Here is a 13,873-nt window from a genome sequence, read left to right on the forward strand (position 1 = left end):
ACTATGTACAATGTTCTCCAGGTTCTGCTCACTTCATTTTGCATTAGTTCATATAAGTCATTCCAAGTTTTTCTGAAATCATTCTGCTTGGGATTTTTTGTAGTGTAATAGAATCCTATTACAATCATATACTACAACTTGTTCACTCATTCCCCAATTGATGGATGTCCGCTCAATTTCCAATTCTTTGCCATTACAAAAAGAACTGCTAAAAATACAGTATCTCACAAATTTGCATGTCATCCATGCCTAGGTACCATAACTAATCTTTGTATTATTTCAATTTTATCATATGTCTTTCCAAAGCAAACACACAATGTATCACATTGCTGACACATTGAGCTTATAGCCCACTAAAGTACCCAGATTTTTTTCAGATTAATTATTAACTAGATCCAGGATTCCTTACTCCTACACTTGAAGCATTGATTTTTTGATCCCAAATAGAAGTCTTTACATTTATGTCCAATAAAGTTCATTTGTTATATTTTGCTCAAGGTGTTAACCCATTGCACTTTTTTTACATACCTACCTTGTCATTGAATTGGATGCTATATTTCCCATCTTTATGTAATCTGAAAATTTAATAGGCAGACCTATGTCTTTGTCCATGTTATTGATTGATGTATTGCTATTTGTCCTTTGTTGTTGAAAAGAACCATATCAGGGAAGTGAAGCCATGACCTGAAAATCAATTAGATTTAAGGGAGGAAGGGCTGTGCAAAGTCACCAGCCTCACATCTCCAGAGCCTTTTGGGACCAGGAAAGTAAGAAAAGAGTGAAAGAATGGCTTTTTATGTAGTCAGAAAAAAACAAACAAACAAACAAAAAAAAAAAAACAATAACCTTGGAGGGGAAGACCCTCTGGCCAAAACAGAAACAATTATTATTTAACATTAACTTTTAGCCAATCAAGGCTCAAACGGTGACCAAGTGAGGATTGGTCTGGGTGATTGCTGTTGTTGTTATTGTTGGTCCTTCATTCTCAAAGAGGACCATGACATCAGGGATGTGATGCTGTGACATGCTAGTGAATTGGATGTAACTGAGGGAGGACTATGCAAGGTTACCTCCCTCAATTTCCCACCCTACTGCTGGCCAATCAGTGAGAGCCAGAGTGATTTGGGTTTAAGGCATGATCCTTAAGAAAGAAATCTAATTGATAAACCCCAACATATCTTGCGAGGTTTTAGCTATCAAAACTTACTTTCCTTTGGGAGCATCTGTAGGTAAGGGAAATGAAGGAAAGGAAAGAAAAAGGGAAAAAAAAGAAAATAATAGTTCATTTAGGTGGATTTGTATCTGGTTAAATAGATGAGCCTACATTAGTCATTATTCACATCATAAGGAAGTCTCTAATGGAGTGATGCAAGGATAGGTCTTTGATCTTGTGCTATTTCATGTTTTTAGCAATAATTTGGAAAATAAAAGCAACAACTATCTCTGTTGAGTAGGAGTAAGAGCTGAACCACTGGAAGCCCAACTGAGGCAAAAAGGCTTCGCGTAACATGCTCTTGGTCACATAACTAGCAAATGTTTAGGGCTGCATTTGAACTCAGGGCTTTCTGTCTCTAAGTCCAATTCTGTACCACCTAAATGTTGAATATTTTTGTAGAGATAGGTCCTAGTTTTCTCACAGTAGTGTCAGTGGGTCCAAAAGTATACAGAGTTGAGTGATTTTTGAAGAGGCTCATTCTAAGTTGTTTTCTAGAATGGTTGGAGCCATTCACAGTTCCACAGGCTGTTATGAGTGTGCCTTTTCTCCAATAGCCCCTCCAACAATTTCAGTTTTCTTTATTTGTCATCTTTACTAATCTGATGGACTTGAGGGAGAAACACAGAATAATTGCAGCAAAACTTCTCTCCCTCCCGTGTACACAATCCTGGCCAACTGTTTTCTCCTTATTCTAAGTATATTGGTTTTGTTTATGCAAAACTTGTTGTTTTGGGGGGTTTATTTCAATTTTATGTAATTAAAATAGCTTTTATCTCTTGTCATCCTCTCTAACCTGTGCTTGGAAAAACTCTGCCTCTATCTTTAGTTGTGAAAAGTATCTCCAATTCTCCTCTACTTTGTTTATGATATGGACTTTTACATTTTAATTGTTTTCATTGAAATTTATTGTGTTTTGCAATATAAGATGTTGATTTAAGATGAAGTTCTCTATGACTGCAGTCCAGTTTCCCCCAGAGTGTTCACTGAAAAATGCTTCCTTACCCCATTGTTATCAAATATTATGCTATATTGTGTTTGCTTCTAGATCTTGCATGTCTAATCCACTCCACTGATCAACTTTTCCATTATTTAAAGCAGTACCAAATAGTTTTGATGATTAGTGATTTGCAGAATCAGCTACAAATTGACTAGGTGGACATAGAATGCCAGACCTGGAGTTAAGAAATTCTGAGTTCAAATCTGACCACAGACATAAACTATTTGTGAGACCCTGGACAAGTCACTTAAATTGCCACAGTATCCTTATCTATAAAATGAAAATAATAATTGTACCTATTCCCTAGGATTGTTGTGGGGATCAAATGAGATAATAATAGTAAACCACATAGCATAGTGACTAATACATACTAAACACCAGGTAAATGTTGGCTATAGAGAAAAAAATGCAAACCATTTCAGTATTTTTGCCAGAAAAACCCCAAATGTGGTTGTGAAGAGTCAGGCATGACTGAAATGACTGAACAACAGCAGCAACATTATTAGAATAGTTTGAGATCTGATACTGTTAGGCCTTCTTTCTTCCCACTTTTTTTCATTATTTCTCTGAAGAGTCTTGCTTTTTTTATTCCTCTATATGAATTTTATCATAATTTTATATAGTTTTATAAAGTATAATTTAGTAGTTTGACTGGTATGGCACTGAATAAGTAGATAAATTTGCATCATCATTTTTGTTGCATTAACATGGCCCAGATATGAGCAATTAATTCTTCTCTAATTACTTCTCTATTTCTGGAAAGAGTATTTATGTTATAGTTGTATTAATATTATTCCTATGTATATTTTGGCATATGAACTCTCAAATATTTTATATATTTCGGAAGACTTTTGAGTAGGATTTCCTAGCTTTTATTGTTTTGGGTTTTTTTTTTTTTTTGTAATTATTGGTAATGTATAGAAGAGCTGGCCGTATTTTGAATTTATTTTAAATCATACTACTGAACTGAAATTATTAGTTATTTCTATTAATTTTGGTTGAATTTTCCTACAAAATTTTGTCAAATAGTAAGTCCTTTCCCAGTAGCTATACTTATTATTCCTTACTAAGGCTTTAGATTTATTTGCATTTGTATTGTTGCTGCTAAGCTACTCTACTGATCAATTGCTATTTTTTAAACCAGTTCCAATTTTTGCTGAGAATTTCTGTTTCATAATAAGGATAATTTGAGATCTAACAATGCTAGGCCTTCAATCGAGAAGTGATTGAATAAACTATGGCACGTAAAGGTGATGAATATTGTTTTGTTGTAAGAAGTGAGAAAATAGATTATCTTTAAAAAATAGAAAAACATGAATTGATGCATAGTGAAACAAGTAGAACCAGAAGAATGCTTTGTATACAATATAATTTTATATAAAGAAACAACAACAATTTTTTTAAGATTTTTGTAAACTTAAAAAGAATCAAGTGAGCTGAACCAAGAGAATGATTTATACAACAACAACAATATTGTTTTTGTTAATGGTTCATTTTTTAAGAGGACCAATGACATCATCTGGGGAGATGTTTTGACTTGTGTTTGAATTGCATTGAAGTAAGACAGAGTTGTACAAAACTGTCAGCCTCAATCTTTCTTCGAATGTCATCAAAGTGCAATAGCAAGACAAAAATCAAGATGATTGGCAATGGCTTAGGATACAATGGATAATCTTGATGTGTTCAGTGTCTGATCAAGTTCTAAATGCTCCATAACATCTGCTTCAGCTCCTTTATGGCCAATGGAACAAATTGTTCTCATTTGCCCATTCTCCTACAGGAAGCCTTCACTTGTTTGATGTAAAGTCCATGTAACTGACCAACCAATTTGAGGCCTGTTGTTTACTCTCACCCTGACTTAGCCCATCTGCCAATGAAGTTTTACCAAGATGTGATTTCTGGACATACCACAGCTTCTTGAAGCTACAAGTGAGACACTATAGCCAGTTTGAAATGTCTGAAAGGCAGCTAAAGGAGTGAAATTTGAGGTCAGTAGAGAGTTGGGGCAAGATAGTTAAATGTGAGAATTGCCAACATATATAAACTGAAGTTGAGTGAAACGAGCAGAACCAGAAATACATTGTCCTCAATAATAGCAAGAATGTGTGATGATCAGCTATGAAGACTTGTCTTCTCAGTGGTTCGGTAGACCACTAAATTCCTTCCTCCCTTCCTTCCCCTTCCCCTTCCCCTATCCCCTTCTCCTATCCCCTTCCCCTATCCCCCTTTCCCTAACCCCTTCCCCTCTCCCCTTCCCCTTCCCCATATCCCCTTCCCCTTCCCCATATCCCCTTCCCCTTCCCTTCTCCTCTCCCCTTCCCCTTCCCCTTCTTTCCTCCACTCCCCTCTCCCTCTCCCTCTCCCTCTCCCTCTCCCTCTCCTCTCCTCTACTTTGTTTATGATACGGCCTTTTACATTTTAATTGTTTTCATTGAAATTTATTGTGTTTTGCAATATAAGATGTTGATTTAAGATGAAATTCTCTAATTGAGAGTAGACACTAAAATGGATGAATAGCAAAGATGAGTGATTACAACAATAATGTAAAGGCAAATGACTTTGAAAGTTGTACACACTATGATCAATATAATGACCTTCTATGACTGGAAGAAGGAATAATGTAATATGCTATTTAATTCCTGAGAATACAGGACACAGTTTGGGACATGTATACATTTGTGCATAGCCAATGCAAAAATTTGGATATTATTTTAAAAGTAATTTGTTTTTCTCATTTCTTTCCTCCTTCCCCAATGAAATAAGAGATGAAGAGAGACGATAGATTTCTTTTCATTAAAAACAAAATAAAACAAAAGTATAGTTGTTAGGGAGAGTGCTATGGATATACAATGGTGTAGGCACTTTCAGATGAGGTCACTGCAAATTAAAATTAAATTATTCATTAACAGTTAATTGTTTTACTTTGTTGCAACAGATTTCTCACAGAGTAAGGATCAAATGAGATAGTAATTGTAAAAATTTTAGCACAGTGGCTGGCATATTGTAAGTCCTATATAAATTTTAGTTATTTTTAGAAATTTCTCTATTGATTATCTATCAAAATGCTTCTAGCTCTTAATTTTACATTAATACTGTCTATAATATTAAGAAAATATCTATTTATTCCCCTGTATTCTACAGTTTTTAAAATAAAAAAGTATCATATTTTGTCAAAAACTTTTTACATTTCTTTTGATATTGCATGATTTTTATTGTATTTGTTGTTAAGATGATCTTTTATATTTATGGTTTTTCTAATATTGAACCAATTCTGCATTTCTGGTATAAATTCTCTTTGGTCATATTATATAATCTTTTAACATGTTTATGTAGACCTTTTACTTATATTTATTTAATATTTTGCATTGATATTAATTAGAGATGTTGGTCTTCAGGTTTTTTTGATTTGACTTCTCATTGCCTGGTTACAGTGTTAGGAACAGTTTTGTTCCTCTTCTCTTCTCCCTCTGTACTATTTTACTTGGTGATCTCATAAGCTCCTATAGGTTTAATTACCACTTCTATGCTGACAATTATCTCTCTTTTTTAAAATACACATTGCTTTATGAATCATCTTGTGAGAGAAAAATCAGAGCAAAAGGGAAAAACACATGGGAGAGGAAAAAAAAAACAAAACAAAAAAGAAGTGAACATAGCATGTGTTGATTCGCATTCAATCTCCATATTTTTTTTTTCTGAATGCAGATGGTATTTTCTGTCCAATGTCTATTGCTTTGGATTTCACTGAACCACTGAGAAGACAAGTCTTTCATAGTTGATCATCACACATTCTTGCTATTATTGAGGACAATGTATTTCTGGTTCTGCTTGTTTCACTCAACTTCAGTTTATATATGTTGGCAATTCTCAAATCTAACTATCTTGCCCCAACTCTCTACTGACCTCAAATTTCATGCCTTCAGCTGCCTTTCAGACATTTCAAACTGGCTATCTGATGGATTTCTTAAATTCAATATGTTTAAAATGAAACTCATAAGGAAGGAAGGTAGGAAGGAAGGAAGGAAGGAAGGAAAGAAGGAAGGAAGGAAGGAAGGAAGGAAGGAAGGAAGGAAGGAAGGAAGGGAGGGAGGGAGGAAGGAAGGGAGGGAGGGAAGGAAGGAGGGAAGGGAGGGAGGGAGAGAGGGAGGGAGGAGGGAAAGGAAAGGAAAAGAAAAGGAAGGGAAAAGGAAGGAAGGAAGGAAGGGAAGAAGAAGGAAAGAAGGGAAGGAAGGAAGGAAGGAAGGAAGGAAGGAAGGAAGGAAGGAAGGAAGGAAGGAAGGAAGGAAGGAAGGAAAGAAGGAAGGAAGGAAGGAAGGAAGGAAGGAAGGAAGGAAGGAAGGAAGGAAGGAAGGAAGGAAGGAAGGAAGGAAGGAAGGGGGGACAGATCCATACCCACAAATTCAAACAACTCCTCCCTTTCCTTTTTCCCTAGAAGGGGCTCCTTCTAAAGGAATTACAGGAAACAGCTGAGATGAAAAGTGAAAAAGGCCACACAGAGGTTTGCACTACCACATCCCCTCAAGTTCAGACCAAGTGCAGTTTAAGAGGCTCTTTCTTTTGTGGTCAGCCCCCAAACCACATTCTGTTATACTCCTCTGGGTTCAAAGATATCAAGGAAGAGGCAGTGTTTTGTATGTTTGCTTTTTTTTTTTTTTTTTTTGTGGTCACATACCCACAGGGCTCAAAGCTGCTCTCACCCTTCCTCTCTGCTCCTTGCTCCCTATCTCCTGAGGGAGTTTGGAAGAGCTGGGGAGAAAGATGGGAACAAAATCTCAACACAAAGAACTATTAAATCCACCTTATTTCTCTTCCTTCTACCCATCATCTCACTGTAAATAAGTAATGTCTTTTCTTCAAGCTCTGCTTTGTGTCCTTTTCCACTATGGGGAAGAAAATTCTCATGTGATCTACCTCCCTGTGATAGAGACACAGTGAACACAACATGTAGACTGAAGCATAAATAGTTTAGACATAGCTAATATGAAAATCTATTTTGCTTAACAATGCATATTTGCTTTAAAAATTAAATTTTTTATTCTTTTTCTCATTCCCAATTAGTGAAGAGGGAAGAAAAGAAAATATGTCTTTGTTCACTGAAAAAAAATCTAACAAAAAAAAAAAAAAAAGAATTCTAGCACAGTGTCATGGATACTAGTCTTAGAATTAGAATCCTGGGATTCCAAACTCAGATTCTTTTACTTTAAACCTGTGTAACCTATTTCACTATAACCTCAGGAATTTATTTCACTATAACCTCAGTGTCAAGTGGCCTTATCAGAAAAACAAGGACATTAGATAATCTCTAAGTTTTCTTCTAATTCTGCCATCTTGTGATTTATGATTTGGAAAAGAGAAAGCAGCAGAAGTTCAAATGAGATGAAGAAAGAGAAAGGAAATGGATTCAAGAGTGAAAAGGATGAAGGCCACAATAGGTAATACCTTGAGGGAATAGTGATGGAGAAATAAAGGCTCCCAAGCTTCCAGGGATATGGGCGTAGCTGAGATGAGTTAGTACCTAGATTTTGATCAATTACTGCAATCAGAAAGGTAACATAAGATTTCTTTAAGATGTGAGTCCCTGTGTTCAAGCACACACACACACACACACACACACACACACACACACACACTCATACATAGACACAACTTTGAAAAAGCCCCAGATTGCCAGAGGCAGCAGCGGGAAGCCATTACTAGTGCTTGCACAATCTATTCTCGCTGAGAATGTTGCCCAATATAATTTACAAAATTTCAGTTGGAAATGCATTAGCAGTTGAGCAGTGAGTAGCTTCTAAGGGGTAAATAGAAAAACTAAATTAAAAACCCAGCTTCGAATGCTATTGAATGTCGCTAGCAACCCCTGCAGTAGTCTATAACCTTTTCAAGTCCAAAGAGCACTTTCCCCCTGTATTTTATGGGTTGGGTTTCATTTGATTTGGTTTCAGAAAAATTTTATGGAACTGTTCAAATGGAAGACTATTAGCTCACATACAAAATGATCCATTTGTACATTCTATATAAGGGGAAAAAGGGGGATAGAATGAGAGAAGGATACAAACAAACAAACAAACAGAAAAGCAAGAATATAGTGCAAGGTTTGCCCTGCTTTTTAAAAACACAGTTATAAAAATAATTCCCAAGTGGTTGCTTAGTCTTCTCAAGCAAATGATCACACTGTTAAGTTATATTCAGAGAATAACAATATCAGAGCTAAGGGGACTTTAGAATGTCAGAGCTGGAAGATTTCTTAGAACACAGAATGTCAGAGCTTGAAGTGACCTTAGAAAGAGAAGGTTAAAATTGGAAACACATTCAGTGTTAGAGCCAGAAGAGATCTCAGAACTCTGCCAATCAAAAAGTATTGTCTTCAAAGAGAATTGCATTCAAAAAGCATTATTGGTATCTACTTTGTGCAAGATACTATCCTAAGTGACAGGAGTGCAAAGTAAAAAATGAAAAAGTTGCTGACATCAACAGGCTTCCTCCCTTCCTTCCTCCCTCCTTTCCTTCCTTCCTTCCTTTGCTACTTGGAGAGGGAAAGAGAGAGAGGGAGGGAGAGAGAGAGAGAGAGAGAGAGAGAGAGAGAGAGAGACAGAGAGAGACAGAGAGACAAAGAGAGAGAGAGAGAGAGAAATTTGGAAAAAAATGAGGGGCCCTAACAAGAAAGGCTTTCATGTAGGATATGTTACTTGAACTGAGCAAGAGGTAGAAATCAACATAAAATATCAGATCTATCTAGAATGTAAAATATTCAATCTGGAAAAAGTTTAAAGATACTCATTTCAAATCCTCATCTTATTGATGGGGGAAATTGAAGCAGTGTTTCAAGAGGTTTAGAAATCACATAAAATGATGCTTGCTATTTGTATATGTGTGTCCCCTTTATCTTCACATGTGTTTAGAAAACAGGCTCAATGCCCTACTCTTTATCCAAAACAAATCTTTTCTTTGGTTCCACATACTTTTTGTCTCTCCCTATTGTAAGGGAATCTCTTTTCAATCATCAATCATTCAATCAACAAATATATGCCAGGCCCTCTGAGAGGTCCTGAGAGCCCAAATACAAAGAATAAAATAATCCTTAATCTCAAAGGGCTCCATTTCAACAGGAGAGAGATGAGTGCTTACATAAGCACATATCTTGTCTTCATTTTTCTGTGTTTTTTCCCCATTCCTTTGTAGCACAGGGAAATCACACAAAGAGAAGAAGAAAACCCAGGTTGGAATCTTCTATGCGTTCATTTTCCTTTATTCATTTTACTCAAGAGTGAGACACTCAGAAGGCATTAGGGCTGGAAAGCAATTCTATCAGAGTCCATCTACTTTCTTTAGATGAGAAAACAATACTAGAATCTCCCCCTGATTAACCTCACTTTATTAATCTCTCTTTTCTTTTCTATTCCTTCTGATACTCACATTGAAATCCCTATGTGAATTTATTTTTCCATTAGAGACTTGGGACTTTTCCTCTCTCTTATACCATTATTAAATTGACTTTGTATTTGGAATGATATTGTAAGATCAAGAATGACCAGGATTCCCAGATGCCACCATTCCCATGGTATCAAAATCATGGAATCTCTGAGAGGAAGGATTCTCAATGATTATCTATTGCATCATATTTGGACTCAGAGCTGGACAGAACCTTAAAGAACACTGAGCTCAACCTCTTTATTTCACAAATGATGAAGCTAAAACCCAGAAATCTCGCCAAAGTCACATTGGTATGCTACAGTCTAGGTTTTCAACTCCAGATTCAACATCATTCCTCTCAATCATACTGCCCCTCCCTGACTTTTAAAGGGGGAAATAGGGTTTAGCAAAGGGAATTGATTTGCCTAGAGTCACATCATTACTTGGTAGCAGAGTTAAGAATATAAACCAGATCTCCTGGTTTTCTTTCTGGGACATAAAATAAAATGGAAAATAAGCAAAGGCAGAATTTCCCTAACTAGTTTAGCCACAGAACATTTTGGGATTGATATTCTTTGAGAGAACCCATAAATGCTGATACCTTAGGCTAAAAATGAGTAACTATCAGGATAAAGGGAAGTTGGAATAATTTTTAGGAAAATAGAGGAAAGTAGCCACATCCACAAATTATTTGTGCAAGAATATTTTTCATATGGCAATTTCATATTTAATATGTGAGGAGAAAATATCAGTGGCATCAAAATTTTCTCATGGAATATATATTGCACAGAAAATCTGGGCTCCATAGAAAATGTCTTGAGAAATGCTATTTTCTTTTTTTTTAAGGAATTAAGTAATTTTAACATTAAGTAATATTAAATACTGGCGGGGATAGTGTAGGAGCAAGATGGAATTAGATTGTAAGAGCTGATTGTTAAATTTTCAGTGTGAGCATTTACACCTCAGAAATTAGCAAGTATCACAGATTAAGACTTGATTTATTGGTTTGGAGGATTTTTTTAAAAATTGTCTAGAGCTTTCAGATTTAAGAGAGTTAATGGAGATAATAATAATGATTCAGATTTTATCAGATAAAGTTATGACACATCTTTTCCTAGAGAACCAGTTGTTAAACTTTTACCAGCACACCCCTTAGTATTGGCATTTTTTTTTATTCCCCACACTTCTCCTTGACTGTCTCCTCATTCCTTGAGTTAATATCTACCCTTTATATCTGATCTTATTTTTTGTGACTAACTACCTTATAAACATCCTGAGCACAAGTCATACCATTTTTTTCACTATCCCTTACAGATAACATATTTAAAAATTGCTTCTCTGTATATTCACTGGTAGCTTTGAGCCTTTGTTATGATACATACACCTTAACTTATAATACATACATGACACAGAGAGTCAGATTTCTTAACACTTAAAATACATGTTCTTGTTTAAAAAAAAAACAATAAAAAGCATTCCTCATTCTCCCATCTTGTGTGGTACACCTGAGTGGTTGCCAACTTCCCTAGATCTGCCATTCTACTATTCTGGTTCTTCTTGACTACATCATGCCCTTTTTTGTCCCTCAGTCATTCACAAGAACAACATTACTGCTTTGCATATATTATAGGATTCTTGTGTGTGTGTGTGTGTGTGTGTGTGTGTGTGTGTGTGTGTAGGGGGAAGCAGGCAATCCAAGTTAAGTGACTTGCCCAGGATCACTTAGCTAATAAGTGTCTGGAATTAGATTTGACCTCAATGTATAGGTAATGCACAATTCCTTGTCTAAATATTGACTTGCATTTGCTCTTTGTGCTGTTTTTGCAGCAAAATAAAGTCCCTTCCTTCCACTTGCTATGTTTTAGATATATGGCAGGGAGTTGCTCATCTCCTCAGAGAAGTATAACACATGTGACTTGACTTATAATAAAACAAATACCTATGTACTATGAACAGAGGAAATTCCTGGAATTAAAATATGAAAAAAAGAATATTCTCAAAAAGGTCCTTTTAGTTGTATGATACCAGAGAAGAACTATAGCTTAGCATGTAAGGAGAAAGGAGACAAAAGATGACCAAATGAGCTCTTTGTGTTGGATATTAAAGAAATAAGTTAATGTGCTTCTTTATGAGTACCTTTTCCCCATGAGAGTGTTTTGGAAGGGTTACATAAAGAAGATGGGCAGCAAATATATTAGAAAAAACAAACAAATAAACAACTTTGTTACTACCTTGTTAAATTATATATCCTTTATATGTGTATATAAATAAAAATCTTTTAAAAAACCTAAATAATGAAAGTTTGCAGATTTTACATACTTCTCTTTCTCATTTTTCTCTTTATATTTACATTTTTGTTGATTATTAAGTAGACAATAAAAAACAATTAAAAAGAAAAAGAGAATGGACCCAAATCCATAAAGCTGGGTTCTAGTTGCAACTCTGCCTCTAACTAGCCATGTGACCTCAGGCAAGTTACTTTACCTACTTTATTACCATTTCCACCACTGTAAAATAGGGTAATATTTCCCACCTCTTCTTTATAGGGTTACTGTAAAGATCAAACAAGAGACCATTTTTTAAGAAAAGAAAAATGACTCCTGTAATTTCAGCCCAGATGAGATAGGGAATCTTAGTCTCAAAAAAACTATTTAAATGAGGTAGAGAAAAATATGAACAATTATGTGAATGCAAAGTATCATTGCTTTATTATTGTTGTTTTAATGGATCTGTGACTTCATCTCAGTAAGTATCCCTAAGCATCCCACCTTTCACAAACATAGCACCTCATAGATGTTCCACACCCTCTTCAGTAGCTTCTTTTTGAATTGCTCTTTTTAGTCTTAGGTGAAGAATGTCCTTCCACTTAGCTAATTCAGTCCTCGGATGATATACTGTATACTGATGGATGCCATTTTTAAATCCTTTCTATGGTGGCAGGATCTATCAGCTAGAGTTTGTTCTCTGCTGGCATAGCCTCTAGAAACTCAAAACTATGCTCATACCGTGATGTGCTTGGAATAAATAAATCAGAGCAGACTTGGGATGGTGTATTATTATTATTATCAATAATCATCATCATCATCCTGTCTGATACTGTACTTTTATTGATTTATTGCTGATCATTGACTTCTTGATTAAATATTATTATATTTTAGATGAGTCTAGAGAGGATGAGCTTGAATTCCAATACTTTTGTTCAGCCACAGAAAGCAATTATTTTAGTGACATATATAATAGTCCACTGAGCCATAGACCACAGAATATTAAAAAAAAAATCAGAGCATACTGTTTCCTCCCATTAGCTAGACAACTCTTACAGGGCAGGGGGTTCTTTTCCTTTTGGGGGGGGTAACCCCAGTGCTTACTACAATGCCTGGAACATTTTTGTTGTTATTGTTTAGTAATTTCACTCGTATATAACTCTTTATGACCCTATTTGAGGTTGTCTTGGCAAAGATACTAGAGTAGTTTGCCATTTCCTTCTCCAGCTTGTTTTACAGATGAGGGAACTGAGGCAAACTGTAGTTGTAGTAGTAGTGGCAATAGAAGTGGCAGTAGCAGTACCACTAGCAGTAATGCAAGCAGTAGTAGTAGCAATAGTAGCAGTTGCAGTAGTAATAGTAGTAGTAGTAACAATAGCACTAGTAAAAAAGCACATAAATGTTGTTGATAATGATCATTATGGCTCATATTTATGCGGCATATTAATGTTTTCAAAGTACTAGACATACTGTCCTCTCAATCGATCTACTCAACAACTCACTGAGATAGGTGACTTTCACTATACCCATTTCACAGAAGAGGAAGTTTAGGCCCAGAGATTTTAAGTAAGTTGTCCATGGTCACACAGCTAGTAAGAGTCACAAGTAGGTTGCCAACTCAGGATCATACTGATTCAAAGTCTAACAGTCTTTCCAACATTGAGGAAGGAGGATGCTGTTCATTCATCACCATCACAAACTCTTAAGGCTATAAAGATTTGAGTTGACTTTACTCATTCATGTCTATGTGACCAAATCATGTGACCACTCAGAGCCTCAATTTCCTTATTTGTACAATTAGATGATGAGGGTTGATGATCTTGACTTGATGCTTCATGAATAAGCATAAAAATAAGCATTTCCCACCTAAACGGTATTTGTGAGATACCTCAAAATCCCTGTGTTACTGTCTGGCCCATGATATCATAGTAAATATAGCCAGACCTAAATTCAGGAGGAATTGGTTTTTATAGGATTCCAGGT

At 35.6% G+C, this 13,873-nt stretch overlaps 1 non-coding gene across 1 annotated transcript; it reads right to left on the minus strand.

Moving 5' to 3' along the window:
- Positions 1–208: 208 nt before the first annotated feature.
- On the minus strand, positions 209–311 carry LOC111718533. Its single transcript, XR_002769066.1, has one exon. It is a non-coding gene; the product is annotated as a U6 spliceosomal RNA (small nuclear RNA).
- Between the last annotated feature and the right edge of the window lie 13,562 nt (positions 312–13,873).

The sequence above is a fragment of the Sarcophilus harrisii genome, chromosome 2 (genome assembly GCF_902635505.1).
Source record: "Sarcophilus harrisii chromosome 2, mSarHar1.11, whole genome shotgun sequence".
Taxonomy (NCBI): domain Eukaryota; kingdom Metazoa; phylum Chordata; class Mammalia; order Dasyuromorphia; family Dasyuridae; genus Sarcophilus; species Sarcophilus harrisii.